This window comes from Culex pipiens, chromosome 1, assembly GCF_016801865.2.
Source record: "Culex pipiens pallens isolate TS chromosome 1, TS_CPP_V2, whole genome shotgun sequence".
Lineage (NCBI taxonomy): Eukaryota > Metazoa > Arthropoda > Insecta > Diptera > Culicidae > Culex > Culex pipiens.
The window spans coordinates 132,674,890-132,694,950 of record NC_068937.1 but is presented as its reverse complement, the minus strand read 5'-3'; the positions used below and the strand labels follow the sequence as shown (position 1 = coordinate 132,694,950).

At 34.6% G+C, this 20,061-nt stretch overlaps 1 protein-coding gene and 1 long non-coding RNA gene across 3 annotated transcripts in view; both read left to right on the top strand.

The window, feature by feature from the left end:
• Positions 1-20,061, top strand: part of LOC120431685 (hemicentin-1) — a 444,046-nt gene that overhangs the window by 405,189 nt on the left and 18,796 nt on the right. The window lies entirely within an intron of this gene.
• Positions 16,902-17,440, top strand: LOC128092585 (uncharacterized). The gene is made up of 2 exons (XR_008211906.1): positions 16,902-17,038; positions 17,134-17,440. It is a non-coding gene; the product is annotated as an uncharacterized LOC128092585 (long non-coding RNA).

The following is a 20,061-nucleotide window of genomic DNA, read 5'->3' as shown; positions in this document are numbered from 1 at the left end:
AAAATCTAAAAATTTAAAAATCTAAAAATCTAAAAATTTAAAAATCAAAAAATCTAAAAATCTAAAAATCTAAAAATCTAAAAATCTAAAAATCTAAAAATCTAAAAATCTAAAAATCTAAAAATCTAAAAATCTAAAAATCTAAAAATCTAAAAATCTAAAAATCTAAAAATCTAAAAATCTAAAAATCTGAAAATCTAAAATTTAGCTTTTGAGTTATTCTTTAAGATTGGGCTAACTTTTTCGAGATTTTAAATTCAACTTTTTTTTTGCTGAAATTTTGTCCCTATGTCATAAATGTTTTTTTTTTTTATAAGTTTTTCATACAAGGCTTTATAATTTTTTTTGAAACGGGCATGTAAATGTAAAAAAATCTGTATTTTGAGAAGGAATCTTCTGATCAAAAAAGTGAATTCTGCAAAGTTTTAGGTTGTTATTAAGACTTCAAATAGAGCATTTACTTGGAAAACAAATTTCCATTTTTTTATTTTTAAGAAAACTGATATTCTAAGATAGCGTAATTCATTTATTTTAATTCAAATAAACTTTTGTCCTTGAGTTTAAAAAAAGTTAAATCTGGAACCGAATCTATTAACTACATACTTTTTTCAAATAATTATTTTAAGGGAATCATCCCATAAATTAAAAAAAATTAAATTCCAAATTTAACATCCAAATTACTATAAAAAACTTTCGGAATTTTTTTATTTTTTTTTAATTAAAAAATTTAAAGCGCTTAATATTTTAGAAGAGCTGTAAAAGTTTCCTATAGTTATCGGACTCAGTAAATGTGAAAATTTGCAAAAAGCTTTTCGTAAAGCTGTGAAAATTCTTTCTTGTTTTTGATTAGTTATGGTTTAAAATTTAAAAAGATTATCTCCGTTAAACAATATCAGTCATAGTTTGTGGTAATATTTCAAAATGTTAAGAATGATTTAGAATAAAATTAGTTTTATTGAATATAGCACAAAATTTAAAAAAAGCTGAATTTTTGAACAATGAAAATTGAACCAGAATTTACGAGATGTCGTGTCGAGACCGTTGCAAAAATTTCCCAAAATGCATTACTCAGATTTTACGCTTTCCTAAACTTTTTTCTTTGTATGACAAGCCAGCGATACTGCGTGGACTAGACACTTGTATGGAAAAACTAATGAATACCTAAATAGCTTTTTTAACACACAAGAATGCCAGGACACAGTATCATAAAAATTAAAAACGTTACTTAATCCACCATTAGGTGGTTGGTGCCTTCCTCACATGTTGAGTGTAATGCTAGGTAATATATGAGATCCGGCCTCCACAAAGTTCATAAATAACACTTAAGTGCTTATAACTTTTGATAGGGTCGTCAGATCTTCAATCTACTGAACTCGTTGGAAAGGTCTTTTGATTACCTATCCAACGACAGGTCGCATGATAGATCCGGACAACGTTTTCATCGAAATATATGAGATCCGGCCTCTAAAAAGTTCATAAATAACACTTAAGTGCCTATAACTTTTGATAGGGTTGTCAGATCCGCAATTTATTGAACTCGTTGGAAAGGTCTTTTGATTACCTATCCAACGACAATTCGCATGATAGATCCGGACAACGTTTTCATCGAAATATATGAGATCCGGCCTCTAAAAAGTTCATAAATAACACTTAAGTGCTTATAACTTTTGGTAGGGTTGTCAAATCTTCAATGTTTTGGACTCGTTAGAAAGGTCTTTTAAACACCTTTCAGAAAATGTATAATATGCCAGGTTTTCTTACAAAAACCACCCTTTTTACAATCTTTCGGACTTTAGTCAAAATCGTTTTTTTAGCATAACTTTTGAAGTACTTTACTAAACTTCATAATTTTCAATAGGGACTTATGGGACCCCAAGACGAATCGAATGAGACCAAAACGGTCCAAATCGGTTAAGCCAGTGCTGAGATAATCGAGTGCATATTTTTTGGTGCACAGACCCACATCCCTACACACACACACACACACACACACACACACAGACATTTGCTCAGAATTTGATTCTGAGTCGATATGTATACGTGAAGGTGGGTCTAGGAGGTCAAATTAAGAAGTTCGTTTTTCGAGTGATTTTATAGCCTTTCCTCAGTAAAGTGAGGAAGGCAAAACAATAGGAAAAGTCAACTAGTGATAAAAAGTCCCCTGGTTTTTGAAGTAAAATTATTTATTTATTTTTTTCTAAACTACGGCCAATAACTTTGAAACACTGTGGTTCGTCAAATTGTTTTGTTATTTTAGGGGGTTAAAAAATGCAATGTGACATTTTCGTTTTAGTGGCTCTGTTTGAAATAAATTGATTTGGTTATTATTTGAAATGAAACAACCGTTCTGCAGGTCAACAACCAAAATTTTGATTACGAATTTCGCCGACCAAACCACATCATTTGCTAAATATTATTGTGCTTGACATTGATTCAACCAATTCATAGCCAACCACTTAAATATTATTTGACTTGGCAAAGTAAATGTTAAACAAATTGTTCATTTTGTCAAATTAATTAATAAATGTCTCTGCCAATAAATTTCGTTTAAAACTTTGGATTTTTTCAATTATTAATTTTAAACGAGTTCCATAAAAAAAAGTACTACAGAAGCTTTTATTTCCCACATTCGTTTGTCAGCCCAAATTTGCTAAGAGAATTGCGGATTGAAGCTAACGAACTCAGATGGGCTAAGCTCTTTACCCGCCCTTTTAAATTTCCACTAAATCCGTTTTCTTACTTCGAGCCCACCCACTCACACAGTAAACAGTGGAGGATTTCAGGTAAACGTACAAAATAAACATACTTTCTTACGCACACACACATGGAGACAATTTATACAGATTTGCGTGATGCTGCGATTACGCAAATTGGAAAATGCGCGCTCGCACGTAGGCTGGATTGCTGGAAAATCGCTTTGCAGCGAGTTCTTGACTTGAGTTCGGGGGCGATGTGGGGATTTTCCCACCTTTTTTCAATACTGGTTTGGTTTTAAGAATGTGTGGGCGCTGATATGGGGTCGTCGTTAGCTTCAGAGTTGATTTGGGGATAATCGCAGAGATTTTCACCCCAAGTGCTTTTAGGAAACAATTGAACTTACAAATTGAAATTAAATTTCGTTGAAAGAAGCGATAGAAAAGATATTCTGCATGACATTTTAAAAATGAAGAATAAATGAAAGTGGCAGAAATCAAAAATTAAATCAATTATCAAATTGACCCAACTCATTTCCAAAAAATGCACCAAATTTCCGACAGGCTGATCGCACGACCTCCAGGAATTCGCAAACTCCGTCCCATAATTTTAATAAACCTAAAAGCACCTTCCACTGAATCCTCTCGGCTGAAGCAGGCACCAAAACCTCTAACAAAACACGACACGTGGCTTGTCGATGATAGAGTTCGGGAGGCTGGCCACGTCGAGTTCGCGCGAATTTGCCACGAAACTAATTATGTGCCGTGAGTTTAATAAACGCACCTTTTCGCACCGATCGTACGATCCGGTGCTGGCCACGACGTCAGTGGTTTTTTCGGGTGGGGTGCACGGAGGGAAAAACGCGAAATCATCAACAAAAAACTTCTCATACAAATAACCAAAAATATTGCAGAGCTTTTCCCTCCGTGCCAAATTTTCATTACTACATTTTCCACGAAAAAGCGTCAAAATCTGGATGCGGCGCCAGTCACGTTCGACACGGAGGAAATTCATTAACTTTTAGTGTCCCCCAACCCCGCTTTTCACAGCGTTCGGCCAGGCCATCATTCGTCAGGTGTGTTCATCATGTTTTGCTGGGGACGGTTTAAAGTTTACGTGGTCATCGGGAGCAGGTCAGGTCAGGTCTGCTCTTTAGACTAGATTTATGCATGCGATATGAAATGTGTTGACGTCCAAATGAAGCTCCCCTTTTATTCGGTTATCGACGTTAGCATCATGATTATCGTAACCGTTATTAACGGGATTGAAAAGGTCTGTGTGGTTTGATGATGATGTTTAAAATATAAAGACTGGAAGGTTGGTGATGTTCCTTAATTATCCTGAAAGAAAGACTGTAGGGGTAACTTGGGAATAGGGTACTTCAAATTTAACTTTTAGTCTTCAAAGTGCAGAATTTAACCGAAAACTATGTCCAGCTTCACCATTCGACCTACAGTCATGCCTTGGTTTAGCACCGCATATGGGGGATGCAAAACCGAGGCGTGCATAACTGAAGCACAGAGCTTATGAAATTTTGGCTATATGGGAGACATTGGCTCATAATCCAATGAAAAATCATCCAAACATCAAAAAATTATATTGTGTTTTTGAATCGGGATAATGTCAGCTATTAATTGCAATTATAATTACTTGAAAATTTTCACAAAATACGTATTTTTCCTGTATTTTGGAAAAGATTTTTTTTCCGAAAAAAAATCTCAAAATTATTATTTTTTCTATATGATAATCAAATGATCGAAATTTTTCATAAATTTCGAAAGATATAACACACATTTTTGAAAATTCTCAAAATTTTCAAAAAGCTACGTATTTTCGAAAAAAAAATACTGAAATTTTCAGTATTTTACAATATGAATATCAAATGATGGAAAAAATTTCATACATTTCGATAGCAATAATACTTTTTATTTATTGTGTGGGTATCAGATAATCGGATTTCAAAATAACTGAAATTTTAAATATTTTTTTGAAAGTTAGTAGTTTTGTGAAAATTTCGAGTATATTAAAAAAATGTGTTATTACTTTTGAAATATATTAAAAAAAATCCCGATCATTTAATACCCATACAATAAAAAAAACTTGAATTTTAAGTATTTAAAAAAAAATTACGCAGCTTTGCGATTTTTTCCTATTTAAAAAAAATGTGTTCTTTTTCGAAATGAATGAAAAAATCCCGATCAATCGATACCCACCAATTTTTTTTTTATTTTAGGCCGTTGCAAATATTTTTCGAAGTTTATGTCCCTCGACTCTGATCAAAGTCGAGTGGGGGGGGGGGGGGGCAAAAAAAAATAAAAATTGAATTACGAGTCACGGTTTTAACATTTTAATGAAAAAAGTGTTTAAATAGTAGTTTATGCAACAAGTTGCAAAAGAGGATTTTTTCAGCACGAGTCGTACATTTATCCAACGAGGTTCACCGAGTTGGATAAATACGATGAGTGCTGATAAAATCAAGTTTTGCAACGAGTTCCATACAACATTTTTTGCAATTTCGAAAAACACCCATTGAGTGAAATTTTAAGTCGAATTTTCATGTATTTTGTCAATAAATCGTTTAAATCAAAAAAATGTTGAAAAGTGTTACTTTTCGAAACAAGTGCTGAAAAGTTCAACTTTTCAGCACCCATTTCAGTGCTGAAAAGTAGAACTTTTCAGCATTTATTTTGAAAAGTGTTGCTATTCGATTCTGTTCTTTTTGGTACAGAAAAGTAGGCTATTTCGTCGTTCAAGAATGACAGGAAAAGTAAGTAGTTTCACGACGGAATTGCAAAAAATGCATTATACACCTGTCCAGTTGTTTTGCAATCATTAATTTCCAAAATACCTAAATGTTGACTAACATTTATTTTTTTGCAAAGTTTTTGCGATGCTGTAAATTAGAATTTCATTAAAAAAAAATCAAAACATTCTAAATACAGCCCAAACATACTAAATATGATTATCAATGCAAAAAAATGCGTTTAAGATTGTTTCAGTTGATTTGACTTTTTTTTTCATTAAAATTTTGAAGTTTTTTGAAAAAAAAAAATGTTTGCCCCCTGATTTTTTGTACCAATTTTGAAGGGGAGGGGCGACATAAACTTTGAAAAATATTTGCAACAGCCTTAGTATTTTCTTCGAAAATACGTAGTTTAAATAAAGAGTATTTCACCAAAAAAAATTATTGCTATCGACATGCATGAGAAATTTATGATTTTTTGATACCCATATTGTAAACTTCTGAAAATTTGAGTATTTTTTCGAAAAAAAACGTAATTTTGTGAACATTTTGAGTATTTCACAAAAAAATATTTTTAATATCGAAATGAATGCAAAATTTCCGATCATTTGATATCCATATTGTAAAATACTGAAAATTGGAGTATTTTTTTCGAAAATACGTAGTTTTGTGATAATTTTGAGTATTTAAAAAAATATTACGCCCTTCAGAAATGTTAGTCTTGATTTAAAAAAAATAAGATTACTGTTTTCGAAAAGATCGGAAAATGTCACAAATGTGAAAAAATCGGACCATTAGTTGCTGAAATATAAGAAAAGTATGGGTGTTTGGTTAAGACTTAGAAAACATAAATTTTCCTGTTTTTATATCTTTACATGGCAATATCTCAGCAACTAAAGGTCATATTAACAAAGTTCAAAAAAAAAGAAAATGTAGGGAATTTTCTCAGCTTTTCAAAAATATTTTTTTTCCAAAGTCCCAAACATGGGCACTAATTTAAAAAAAAATTAACTGCAACTACTTTCAAAAAAGTTACCTAAAAATGGCTATAACTTGAAAACGGTGCACTTTATCAAAATTTCACTGATGTACTTTTTGATTGCAAATTTGATTTTACATCAGAAAATGTAGTTGAAAAATTTTTGCGACCGATATTTCGATTTTTGAAAAAAATCAGTATTGTTTAAATAATTTATAACTCGATCAAAGGTTTTTTGCACATTCTAAAAATTTCTGAAAAGTTGACATTTTATGTCTGCTAAAACATATTAGAAAATAAAGAAAATTAAAAATAGTATTTTTTGCAAATCAAGTTTTAGTGACAAAAAGTTAAATAAAAAATCACCAAAACTTTTTTTACCGTGTACCATTTTTTCCAGTATAGTCCGTATCCATTCCTACAACTTTGCCGAAGACACCAAATAGACCCAAAAATTCCTTCGAAAGAAACAGATTTTTGAATTTTCATACATCATTTTTGTATGGATAGCACCCAAATTTGTATGGAAAATTATATGGACAAACTAATGATGCAAAATGGCTTCTTAGGGCATCCCGAAGACACCAAAAAAGTTTCAGCCGGATTAAAAAATACAGCAATTAAAATGTAAAAAAGACCGATTTCGTACAGAATTGCTCATTTCAAAGGGTCACAAGAAGTAGCAACACTTTTCATGATTTCCCGATGTTGACAAACACCCTGTTTTGGCCAAAAACGGGATGGCACTGTATATGGCTTTACATACTTTGCCATCAACATTCTAAACGTTACGACCTGTTTTTTCTCATAATATTCATGTGTTGGAAATTAGTTTTATATGGATGTTTTCATGTTGAAAAAAAAAACTGAAAATGATAATCAAAAGTGGATTTTGCCTTATGCCTTCAAAGTTTGTTATTCGCAGCAATGTTATTAAGAAATTTTTAGAACATTCGAAAAAAAATCAATTTTAACACACAGAGCGGATTTACTAACTCGAATGGAACTGCATTCGAATTAGTAAATCCGAATTTGTCAATTGGAAACGTAAATCGTCGAACAACGGCATTGAAATGTCAACATCAGTTTGACTACTGGTTTCGCGTGTTTGGGTTCCTAGTTTTCAAAAAAAAAATTTATCAAAAATTCTCTTTATTACAGCTAAGTATATTTTTTTTCAAAACTTCAACACCCAAACTATCCAAAATGAACTTAACTTTTGTGAAAATGTCCAAGGAATTCAGCAAAAATAATCACTTGCGCCGCAAAATTCATGTAGAGCATTTTTTTAAGTTATCAAATGTTAGGTGAGTACTTGAAAATTCAAAAATATTTTTATCGGAAACAGCAGACAGTTTAACCTTAGAGTGAGACTATTTGTACTTGTTAGTTTTACATACTTCTGTTGATTTCAAATATAAAAAAAATCAAATTATTAAATCGGCAGTATTTGTTGCACCTCAAAATGGTCCTTGACTTAAGAGCGAGTTTTTCACCGATGTGAAACAGGTCGTATCGAGGTGCTCCGATTTGGATGAAACTTTCAGGGTTTGTTTGTCTATACATGAGATGAACTCATGCCAAATATGAGCCCTCTACGATAAAGGGAAGTGGGGTAAAATGGGCTTTGAAGTTTGAGGTCCAAAAAACCTAAAAAATCTTAAAATTGCTCGCATTTCCGTAAAACTTCATCAATTGCAACTCTCTTAGATGCATTCGAAAGGTCTTTTGAAGCCCTTCAAAATGTGCTATAGACATCCAGGATTGGTTTGAATTTTTCTCTTAGCTTTTGCAAATTACTGTTAAAAATGGATTTTTTAAAAACCTTAATAACTTTTGGCAACAGCCTCCAACATCCATACTCCCATAGATCAAAAGTTAGGGATTTTCATGGACTATAAGCCTACGGTATTAACTTTTTGGCCAATCGCAGTTTTTCTCATAGTTTTACGATTTTTCTTGAACAAACATTTTACAACGTTAGTTTTTGCCCTGTAGGCCAAGAAGACGGCACTTTTTGGTCTCAATTTTGTCATATTCGGAATCCTCAGAAAATTTTACATTAGATTGAGGTGTTGGAATTTTGAATTTGATTGGAAAAAATGTCATTAAGAATCAATTAAAATATTTTTTTACAATTTGTTGGATTAGGGGTAAAACAGGGTTTCGCCTACTTGATACAGCATCTGACGTATTGATCACAGGGTAAATAAGATCTATTTCTTTTTTCAAAAATGTTTTATTTGATTATATTTTTTAAATCAAAATTACAACTCCAATTCTTCTAACTTACGTGAAATTGACCGAGGATTCCGAATATGACAAAATTGAGACCAAAAAGTGCCGCTATGGCGGACTACAGGGCAAAAACTAACGTTGTAAAATGTTTGTTCTAGAAAAATCGAAAAACTATGAGAAAAACTGCGATTGGCCAAAAAGTTAATACCCTAGGCTTATAGTCCATGAAATTACCTATCTTTTGACCTATGGGAGTGTGGGTGTTGGAGGCTGTTGCAAAAAGATATTAAGGTTTTAAAAAAATCAATTTTTAACAGTAATTTGCAAAAGCTATAAGAAAAAGTTAAACTAATCCTGGATGTCTATAGCACATTTTGAAGGGCTTCGAAAGACCATTCGAATGCATCTAAGAGAGTTGGAATTGATGAAGTTTTATGTTTCATGTGTTTCATGTGTTTTGGACCTCAAACTTCAATGCTCGTTTTACCCCACTTCCCTTTATCGTGGAGGGCTCATATTTGACATAAGTTCATCTCATGCATAGACAAACAAACGCTGAAAGTTTCATCCAAATCGGAGCACCTCGATACGACCTCTAGAACAAACCGAGCAGAATCTACAAATACTGCCTCTTAATATGTAGTTTGACATATTTATGTTGAATGACAAAATTGGAAGAATAATTTTGCCCATTGTGCACTGTGTAATGGGCAAGACAAATTACAACAAAATTAGGTGGAAAAAGGATTTTCCGAAAAATGCTAAAGATTTGGAGCGAAAGTGTCTTCAGAAGAGTTGTCGGAAATGAGAATGGACAACATTCGGCTTGATTGGAAATGAGGGTGGTCCATTGTTAGGGTGTTTAAGAAATTCTAACTTTCTAGGTATATTTTTGATATTTTTTTTTTCATTAAGCTCGAGATATTTTCATTTGAAAATGTCTAATTTTCTAGGGAAACCACCTAAACAAAATTCGAAAATCTTCCAATTATATGTTTATCCGCGTTATTTTGCAATTAATTTACAATTCCGATAGTTGTAGAGAAAAAAAGCAATTAAATCGAAAATGTAACCAAAAGTTGCTCCGATTTTTTATTAGAGACTGGGACACCTAATCCGACTGAAAGATCCAAAGAAAAATTGAGGGGACCAGCCTTTTCTTCAAACTGATGAGCAGATTTCATTTAAGCCTACGCAAAGGATGCATCGATGCACTTAGGAAGAACAATTTTGCTCCTTCCTACACGAACTTCGGTTCTAGGAATTACATAATCGAGCTGGGCAAAAAAAGCGCATATCTTGATATCCAATATCACCATCCAGAGCAGGGATGCTGGTCGTTATCTAACTTGCATAAAAAGCATCGACAAGGATGAACGAGCAAGACTTCCGTTCTTGATTAGCCTTTTTCCTACGCAACACAGGGGATCAGATTTGCGTCCTCGTTCAAGTGTCCGGTGCAGACTCTTCACTGCACTTTTCCGTCCACTTTGTGTGATGAAAAGTCGGTCAGTTGGAAAAATTGCTTCTGGAAAAGTTGTGCAGAAATTAATTTCCACAACTCTGGGAAAAAGGCATCATGCGTCCCTTTCATCGAGCCTTATGCGTTTTGATTCGAATATTTCGAAGCGATTTGATTTGCGATGTGACTTCTTGGAAGAGGATTTGGGCTGAGCTGCGAAATGAAATAATGCTTTCAGAGGGGGGAAAAAAAAGCTAGCAGAATGAGCTTTTTTCGTCAAAATAGGCCAATTTTGGTGAACGCACAGAAATATGACGAATCGGGGCTGAATTATTCATTAAATCTGCTGCTGCTTCTGGGCATACGGCAAAATTATTCAGCACATCAACCCGGCTGCCATTTTCGTAGATTGGATTCGGGCCTAGCTGGGCGGGAAACCCAAATCAACGACGGCGGAGGATCAAACCCATAAATTCATCCGAGCGTTTCGGGCTGTAAATCATGCGGTGTGGGAGGGATACATTTGAAGTCGAGGGTTGGTTAAACAGGTAAAAATGTTTTATTAAAGGGCTTTTAAGACAACTGAAAAGTTTACCAAATTTGAAACAGGAATTTCATAATACATTTTAAAACCTTATCGTAAACTAAGAAGTCAATTTCTCTTTCACCGCAAAGCTTCAAGATTCACGAGCATCATTCCGAGTAAATAAAGAACCTCCCCCTCAGCATCTATATTCACCAGTCAAGAACCATCGCGCCCCAAGTGGTCCCCAAGCATCGTCATCGTTGTCTGGCAAGTGCACATCTCGTACACTCTTGGCAACGTTCTTCATAACTCCCCACCCTGAAGCTGATGCTGGTGCTGCTGCAGCAGCATGACTTCGATATGGCTCTATTATGAATTTTAATTACACTTGAGTCGCGTCCTTTTCTCCCCGAAGTGAACCCTCGATTATGCACTCCTTGCGACGATGGTTTGCAAGAGACCTTTTCCCGCAAAGTGATTCCACCCCACCCAAATTGGCAGATAGTTTGTGCTAAAATGTGTCTAAATTTCGACAACCTTTCAAAAGCTTCAACCCTTTCTTCATTCAGTGTGGCTGGCCCCCCAACAAGCAAGAGTCCTCGAGACTCCCTGTTGCGTGCCTTCAACACGCTGAGGTGAGGTTCATGCATCATATTGCTGAACACACAGGCAGGGTTGGACTATACTCTCAAGCGTCCCACAACCGGCTGCTCACGTCAAGGACCAATTAGGGTGGAGTACGCTATTCAGCGTTTTTTAAATCGACCTGAGAGCAGCGAGGTAGTGCTCGAAAGTGGCCACCTGGTTGCATGTGAAGAACTGACTGAGGAGTTGATCCCCCTTTTGTGGAGCTTTTGACGGGTTCATTATTGGTTGGAGAGTGTGTCTAACATAACGTGGGTGAAGGGATTGTTGACTTTCTTTTTTGTACATGTAACCAATTTCCAGTTTTCAATTTCCATTGATCAATTTTCAATTTTCAATTTTCAATTTTCAATTTTCAATTTTCAATTTTCAATTTTCAATTTTCAATTTTCAATTTTCAATTTTCAATTTTCAATTTTCAATTTTCAATTTTCAATTTTCAATTTTCAATTTTCAATTTTCAATTTTCAATTTTCAATTTTCAATTTTCAATTTTCAATTTTCAATTTTCAATTTTCAATTTTCAATTTTCAATTTTCAATTTTCAATTTTCAATTTTCAATTTTCAATTTTCAATTTTCAATTTTCAATTTTCAATTTTCAATTTTCAATTTTCAATTTTCAATTTTCAATTTTCAATTTTCAATTTTCAATTTTCAATTTTCAATTTTCAATTTTCAATTTTCAATTTTCAATTTTCAATTTTCAATTTTCAATTTTCAATTTTCAATTTTCAATTTTCAATTTTCAATTTTCAATTTTCAATTTTCAATTTTCAATTTTCAATTTTCAATTTTCAATTTTCAATTTTCAATTTTCAATTTTCAATTTTCAATTTTCAATTTTCAATTTTCAATTTTCAATTTTCAATTTTCAATTTTCAATTTTCAATTTTCAATTTTCAATTTTCAATTTTCAATTTTCAATTTTCAATTTTCAATTTTCAATTTTCAATTTTCAATTTTCAATTTTCAATTTTCAATTTTCAATTTTCAATTTTCAATTTTCAATTTTCAATTTTCAATTTTCAATTTTCAATTTTAAATTTTCAATTTTCAATTTTCAATTTTCAATTTTCAATTTTCAATTTTCAATTTTCAATTTTCAATTTTCAATTTTCAATTTTCAATTTTCAATTTTCAATTTTCAATTTTCAATTTTCAATTTTCAATTTTCAATTTTCAATTTTCAATTTTCCATTTTAAATTTTCAATTTTCAATTTTCAATTTTCAATTTTCAATTTTCAATTTTCAATTTTCAATTTTCAATTTTCAATTTTTAATTTTCAATTTTCAATTTTCAATTTTCAATTTTCAATTTTCAATTTTCAATTTTCAATTTTCAATTTTCAATTTTCAATTTTCAATTTTCAATTTTCAATTTTCAATTTTCAATTTTCAATTTTCAATTTTCAATTTTCAATTTTCAATTTTCAATTTTTAATTTTTAATTTTCAATTTTCAATTTTCAATTTTCAATTTTCAATTTTCAATTTTCAATTTTCAATTTTCAATTTTCATTTTTCAATTTTCAATTTTCAATTTTCAATTTTCAATTTTCAATTTTCAATTTTCAATTTTCAATTTTCAATTTTCAATTTTTAATTTTTAATTTTCAATTTTCAATTTTCAATTTTCAATTTTCATTTTTGAACCAACGCAAAAAAGACGTGTTTTTCAAATATTTGTAGCGTGAAACGGAGATGAGATAGAAATTTATTGTCATAAAGCAATTCTCTGAGATTTCGGTCATTCGATTTTTTCTGTATTTTTTTATCCGGCTGAAACTTTTTTGGTACCTTCGATATGCCCAAAGAAGCCATTTTGCATCATTAGATTGTCCTTTTAATTTTCCATACGAATTTGGCAGCTGTCCATTCAAAAATGATGTATGAAAATTCAAAAATCTGTAACTTTTGAATGAATTTTTTGATCGATTTGGTGTCTTGGGAAAAGTTGTAGGTATGAATATGGATTACACTGAAAAAAAGTGATACACGGTAAAAATAATTTTGGTAATTTTTAATTTCACTTTTGTCACTAAAACTTGATTTGCATAAAAACACTATTTTTAATTTTTTTTATTTTTTGATATGTTTTAGAGGACATAAAATGCCAACATTTCAGAAAATTCCAGAATGGGCAAAAAATCTTTGAACGAGTGATGATTTTTTGAATCAATACATTTTTTTTCAAAAATCGAAATATTAGTCGCAAAATTTTTTCAATTTCATTTTTTCGATGTAAAATTGAATTTGCAATCAAAAAGTACTTTGGTGATATTTTGATAAAGTGCACCGTTTTCAAGTTATAGCCATTTTTTGGTAACTTTTTTCAAAATAGTCATCACCGTTTTAGGCTGCAAATTATTGAAAAACACCTCTTTTTTCGCATGTTCAAAAATGAAAGGGGTCGTACCGTTCTCCGTCACGAGATATCAAAAAATTGACCTCGGATTCGTGATCAGCGACAAAAGTTACCCCTTAGAACAAAGTTTCACGCAAATCGAAGAGGGTTCGGGGCAACTTTTCCCGATTTTGTGTGAGTTGGTAGAGAATTACCCCTACTTTTTAAATTTTCAGCTTTCAACTTTTCCAACTTTTTCAACTATCAACTTCAAACTTAAAACTTTAAAAAAACTCAGGAACCTAGTCCCAAAAATACATAAAATTTAAATTCCACATTCTCTTACGGTGCAACCACACACACACACATGCCAAGCATAAAAATAACACAACTTCCGGGCCACTTTCGAGAGAGGCATCCCTCCGCAAACATTGGCTGCCAAAGCACAGTTCTGGCTGCACTATCGATCGAATGAAAAATTGCATTAGTTTGGGGGGGGGTCGTATGTATGTAAACCACCCCAACACAATGGCGCATAACTCAGCTCTCTCCCGGCGATATCGAGGAAGCGGTAATAACAGTAAAATTTAACTACTTTGCTGAAGTCAATTTATTCGGTTTAATTGATTGTAAGGGAAATATGTTTCTGGATTTGGCAGTGCACATATGGTTGAAGTTGGGTTTTTGCTCGTTTTAGCGAGTTTTGAGGTTGCGGGATCGCAATGAGGATTTACGAGAAGAGGTCTTTGAAATTTAATTACAAACGGGTTGAGACTGATTAGCTGGGTAGCTTTGCAGGCAGGAAAAGCGCCTAAAGGTAGGCTGTACGCAACGATGAAATCTGAACGTGAAAAGCCAATATGCAAACCTTTCGCGCCGGAAGCACTTTGCATGTAACGCAATAAGCTGACAAAACATCCAATCAGTGCCGGGTTGGTTCCAATCCAGAACATGGTCCACCGTCCCTGGTCGGAAGTCACTATCCGGATGGCTAGCTAGGGTGAAGTGATATATTTTTGGATCGCACTCAACTATTATTTAAGATTTTGTAGAAATGGCAGAAACGTTGAAATCCTTCGTCCGTAATTAAAACTTTCCAGAAATCCTCCAATTACAGTTCAATCCCCGAAAAACAGCCGGAAAGCAACAGGAGCTCCGTTAATCTCGCTGTAACAAACGCGTTGACCAAGCCGGACCAGTCCGGTGGTCATTGTTTCGACCGCATCGACACGCACCTGGCCATAATGCGTGTTGTTCACAGCCCAACAACCCAGGCTGCTGGTCGGTCGATGATGGACGGCACTGTTGGCCACCGGTGCGAACATCCCCCCGGCTTTGGCCGAGCCCAAAAACTGACCAACCAACAACATGGCGGGGAGTCACGGCCACGGTCAGTAATGGCCCTGCCCAAATGGTAATTTCGTCGAAAGGGGGATTAGTTTGGGCTTGCTGAATGTTCATGATGTCGATTTCTGGAAAGGCAAGGAAAAACGTTAACGTTAAATAATTACATATTTACAAATAATACATTGAATTAACACCATATTAACTTGAAACTAATTTCTTAGCTCGATCCATATAAAATTAAGGGATTTTTTTATCAAGAAATACTACACGCAAACCTGGCGCTTATCAGACCGATCTCTGATAATCGTCTATCAGAGATTCTCTGATAAACTTTTTGGATTGAGTTCATCCAAGTAAACAACTTTAACGCACACATGAGCACAACATTGTATCGTACACGAGAATTCACTCCTAATTCATCCGAAGATCGTTGCACCCCAAGTGGCGGTTATCGGCATAAGCCGTCATCTCAGACGGGGAGCATTAGGTTTTATGCCGACTCAATTTGGAGGTTAGAAATTTGACAGCTTGGCTGCACTGCTTACATTTTTTGCACGTGTGCAGCCGAACTGTCAAATTTCTAACCTAAAAAACGGGTCGGCGTAAAACCTGATTGAGCGATTATGTGAAATGGGGCATACAAAAATTACGTTACCCAATTAATTATTTGATAAATTTCGCCAAACTATTTAATTTTTTTAAAGTTGTTTAATTGTTTTGAAATAGTTTAATTGTTTTAAAATAGCTTAGTTTTCAAATAGTTTAATTGCTTAATAATTGTCAAATTGTCAAATTGTCAAATTGTCAAATTGTAAAATTGTCATTCATATGCAGGTAGGACTTTTTTAATAATAATTTTAATTTTTGAATAATTATTTTACTGCCATAATATAAACATTTATAACATGCCCGTGGGAGTCGCTCAACCTGCATTCCTGTCATACATGAGGTCTGCACAGCTGATTCCACGTAGATTTTTCCCGCCAGTAATGACAGGAAACGCTGACAAACGGAATATGTGCCAAAATCATAAGTGGTTTTTAACATATGAAGGGAAATCATCGTGAACTGGAACTGCCGGTCGTTAGCCCGGGTAAAGTGGAAACGTTGAGATGATTGTTGTCCTCTGCTTTCATCTCGCAAAAAGCCATACAGAGAACCACGTCCCTTTCAACCGGCTCCGTGGCTTAATGGTTACGGCTTCTGTCTCCCAAGCAGAAGGTTCAGGGATCAAATCCCGGTCGGTACCTTTGAAATTTGGAATCAGGAATTTGAATATGAATAAAAACTAAAATGAATCAGGTGGGATTCGAACTCACACCTTTGGATTGGTGGTGGTCTGGGACGCTAAGCAGTCGGCCATCAGAAGGTTTACACTCTAGCAGTGAATTGATCCGTAGTGTTAAAACATGTTATCTCTTCTTCTCATATTATCAAATACGCGCTGATCCCTGATTTGCCTGAGGGGATTGGAAGTCTAAATATAGATCGAGTTTCCTTCAGATGCTTGCTTCTATGTTTAGGCGGGGCCGAACAATGCCCAGCGACCTCGGAATTGGACCGCAAGGAGCTCTGTCATTCTGAAATGGGTCGTTGGAAGCAGCGCGAGGGCTATCACCACCTAATACCCGGGACTGAGATAAGCTGTATCAGCATTCGGCATGTACACAGTCTGATACAAATTATACTTTCCCATAATTTCGCTACCGGTTAGCGGGTATTGGATTGGACCACACACATACACACACACACACACACACATAATATAAACATTTATAACATTTAGTATTGCACTAATTGATATAAAATACCGATTTTGAATTGATAACATTTTTTTTAATTAAAAAACATTTATAGGTGCGTTGTATATGAATGACCCAAACCTTGAAAACATATGCCCGTCATATGTGTACGGCCCCTAGCTAGAAACTGTCATCGGCCTTAGGAGATCGTTCGTGATGGCGTGATTTTGTAAATAATTATGAGGATAAAATGGATTTAAATTAGGTTTTCGTGCATTATTTGACCAAAACAGGATAGAAAAATATCTATGAACAGGTAAGTAACAAAAATAATTGAAAGCTTATGCCCATGTTTCGCAAACAAACCATTCAAAGGATGATTTGTGAATGTTCTTTTTTCCTCTTCCGTAGGTTATGGCCGGACGATGACCCTTCCCAGCCCTAGATGTTCCAGTTTTCCGGAAAGGCGGCGAAAGACGAACAACCATCTCAGGAATCAGGAGGACTGTTGGAGCAAAGCAAGCAGGGCCGAATCCAAATAGTGATAGCGCCGGATCACAACTGCTCTCGCGGGAACTCGTTTATTCTGGATGGGCATGGATGGAAAAAGCAAGCTTGGCCGATGGCCGTTTGCTGTCATCATTTTAAAATTGTGAATTTAGTGTTATTTTTATTATTGAAACAAATAAAATTTTGCTGTTTTGATTTTTGTAATGTGCGTGTTGGTTTGAACAAATTATTTGAAATGACCGTGCAAGCCAGTACGAAAGCAAACGAGCCGACGACAGCGCTGCCCAAGCGGTGGGATTTGGAACTAAAGATCATTCTTCTCGTACACTAACACAATCAAGAAACACGGCGAACGGGAGTGTACAATACATAGAGAGAACCATCAAAACTGAGCCGAATGAATTTGACTGATTTTGAGGGAGATTTCTGATAAAGATTTGACGGAGTATTCTCTGATGGAGATGCTCTATCAGAGAATTTCTGATAAACAAGCCTTACCCGACAAACTTCGTCTTGTAATTTTTTCGCTTCTTGACGTTTTAAGCTTGTTTGCTTATTCAGCCTCCTGTGATCAAAATTTGATTTTACGCAACTTTTCCCATACAATCTGCAGATCTTCCGGAATCGGTTCCAGAGTGGCCAAAGTTGTCACTTTTTAGCGTAAGAACCTTCCTTGGGCTTATACGAACCCAACGCAGCAAAGAGCTCCGATCCGACTTTCCGTTATCAACTGATGCGCGTTCGAACAAAACCGTCGAAATTTTTTATATATATATAGATAGACTAACGGAGAATTTCGGTAGATTTGACCGAATTTGTCAATGGTGCCAAACTGAAAATTGAACTCAAACTGAATTGTTCCAAAACACACTTTCAAACTGGACCAAGTCCTCTTTAAAGCAATTCCAACCCAGTCCGAGCCGGAACTGCAATCGTTCGCCACTAACAAGTACCAACTGGCAATCCCCATGGTGGTTTATGATGGGAAGCCATCCTCTCACACTTGCACACGTACATCACACACTCACACGCAATAGAATTATCCGCTCGGTCGGCCATGATCTGCAACGGATAGCAAATAATTATCCCCCGATTGCTTCCGGCCCAAATACTGGCCACCCGAGCCCGTACCCGGTACGACTGACTGTTATTAGCGTTTGGACCACCAACGGCGCCGGCCTTGCCCCGTGCTCCAGTCCAGGGGGTCCAATCGAATCGAATCGTGGCGTGCGATTCCTGGGCTGAGCAAACAGCAAGTAACACAGTAACATAATTCGCATACGAAATCGATAGCCCACTCCACAGCCCGGTTATGGCCTTGATTTATTCCAGAGCGGTGGTGGCGGCCGTGCTGCGGTCACCGGGCCGGATTTTCGCCCTCCCGCGGGGAAAACGAGCCGAACGTGTGCAAATATAAATAATCACTGACTGAATGTGTCGCGCGTGCAAAAAAAAATTCCACCGATTCCGGCCTCCAGCTGGCCAGTTGGGCAGATATCCAAATTTTGTCAAACCGATTTCGGACGGTTTTTGTTTTCCCTTTTTTTGCGCCCAAACCAACTTTCAATGCATTAATGATTGCGGTTGGTTTGGCCTGATTTTCTGACCTATTTCAAGCTACATTGAACTGTTCGATTCTGTTTGGCACAAAATACGACTGAATATTGCTCGACCAAACAAGGGTAATGTCCTTTTTGAAGCCTCCCAAAAAAAACCTGTATAATCGCTTTACATTGTTGAAACGCCCCCGTTTCCTTTCGGTAACTTTTTATCGACACACTCGGGGCTAATCCCTTACAGCAATTAATCCTAACTTGGCGTGACCAGCTGGCCTGATATCTGAACCTTTCTCGGGGATTCGGTTTTTGCTTAGCAAGCTGTGCTTAAACTGACGGAAAATCGGAGCATTTTGAGCACGTTGCGAACCACAGAAAATTAAGGTCGTTCAAATATTAGCCACAAATTTTTAATACAAAATTTAAAAAAAAACCTTACACCTAAATCGTTACCCATCAATACGAAAATGTTTTACGTAAAATTTGAAACACCCTTTATTAAAACTGTTGACTCTAGACAGATTATGACTGTTTACCGTAAAACGGGGTGACTTTGATAGCCGGGGTGACTTTGATAGGTTTGAGATTTTTTTGCAAAATGAACAGTACAAATTAAATACGTACGGAATTGTATTAAATCGCAATGACCGGGGTAGACAAAGGTTCAAGGTACTTCTAGAAGAAGTTTTGAAAAGTTTAAAAAGTTAGTTAACTATAATTGAGAATATTAATAGCATTATTTTCATATTCTCAAAGTGTCATGATTTTCTCAATGAACTTGATTTCAAAACAGAATGTATTTTCGGATTGTTCGGACAATTTTCCACTAGGATAAGGTAAACGAAGTTAGTTAAAAATAATAATGTTGTGTTTCTGAAACATAATTAAAAAAAATCCAGATTTGAAGGCATTTTTAGTAGAACAAATATCATACAAAATGTGAAAATTTTTGATTCGTGATTCGAATTCAATTTAAAATGCAATATGAATCGATAATTTTATAAACAAAATTATTTTCAACACATTTCAGGCAAAATTCTGACTTTTCATCAATTTTACCTAAAATTTATATGTATTTTGTTAAAAAGCTGATAAACTCAGTTAACTAAATATAAACATTGATTTTTTTTTTTGTTAAAAACTGTATCAGCAACTTAAACGATGGTAATTCAACGTAAAAATAAAATTTAATCACCATTAACCTGATTTTAACAACAAAAACTATGACTATCAATGTCACCCCGGTTTTCAAAATAAGAATTTTCAACGCAAC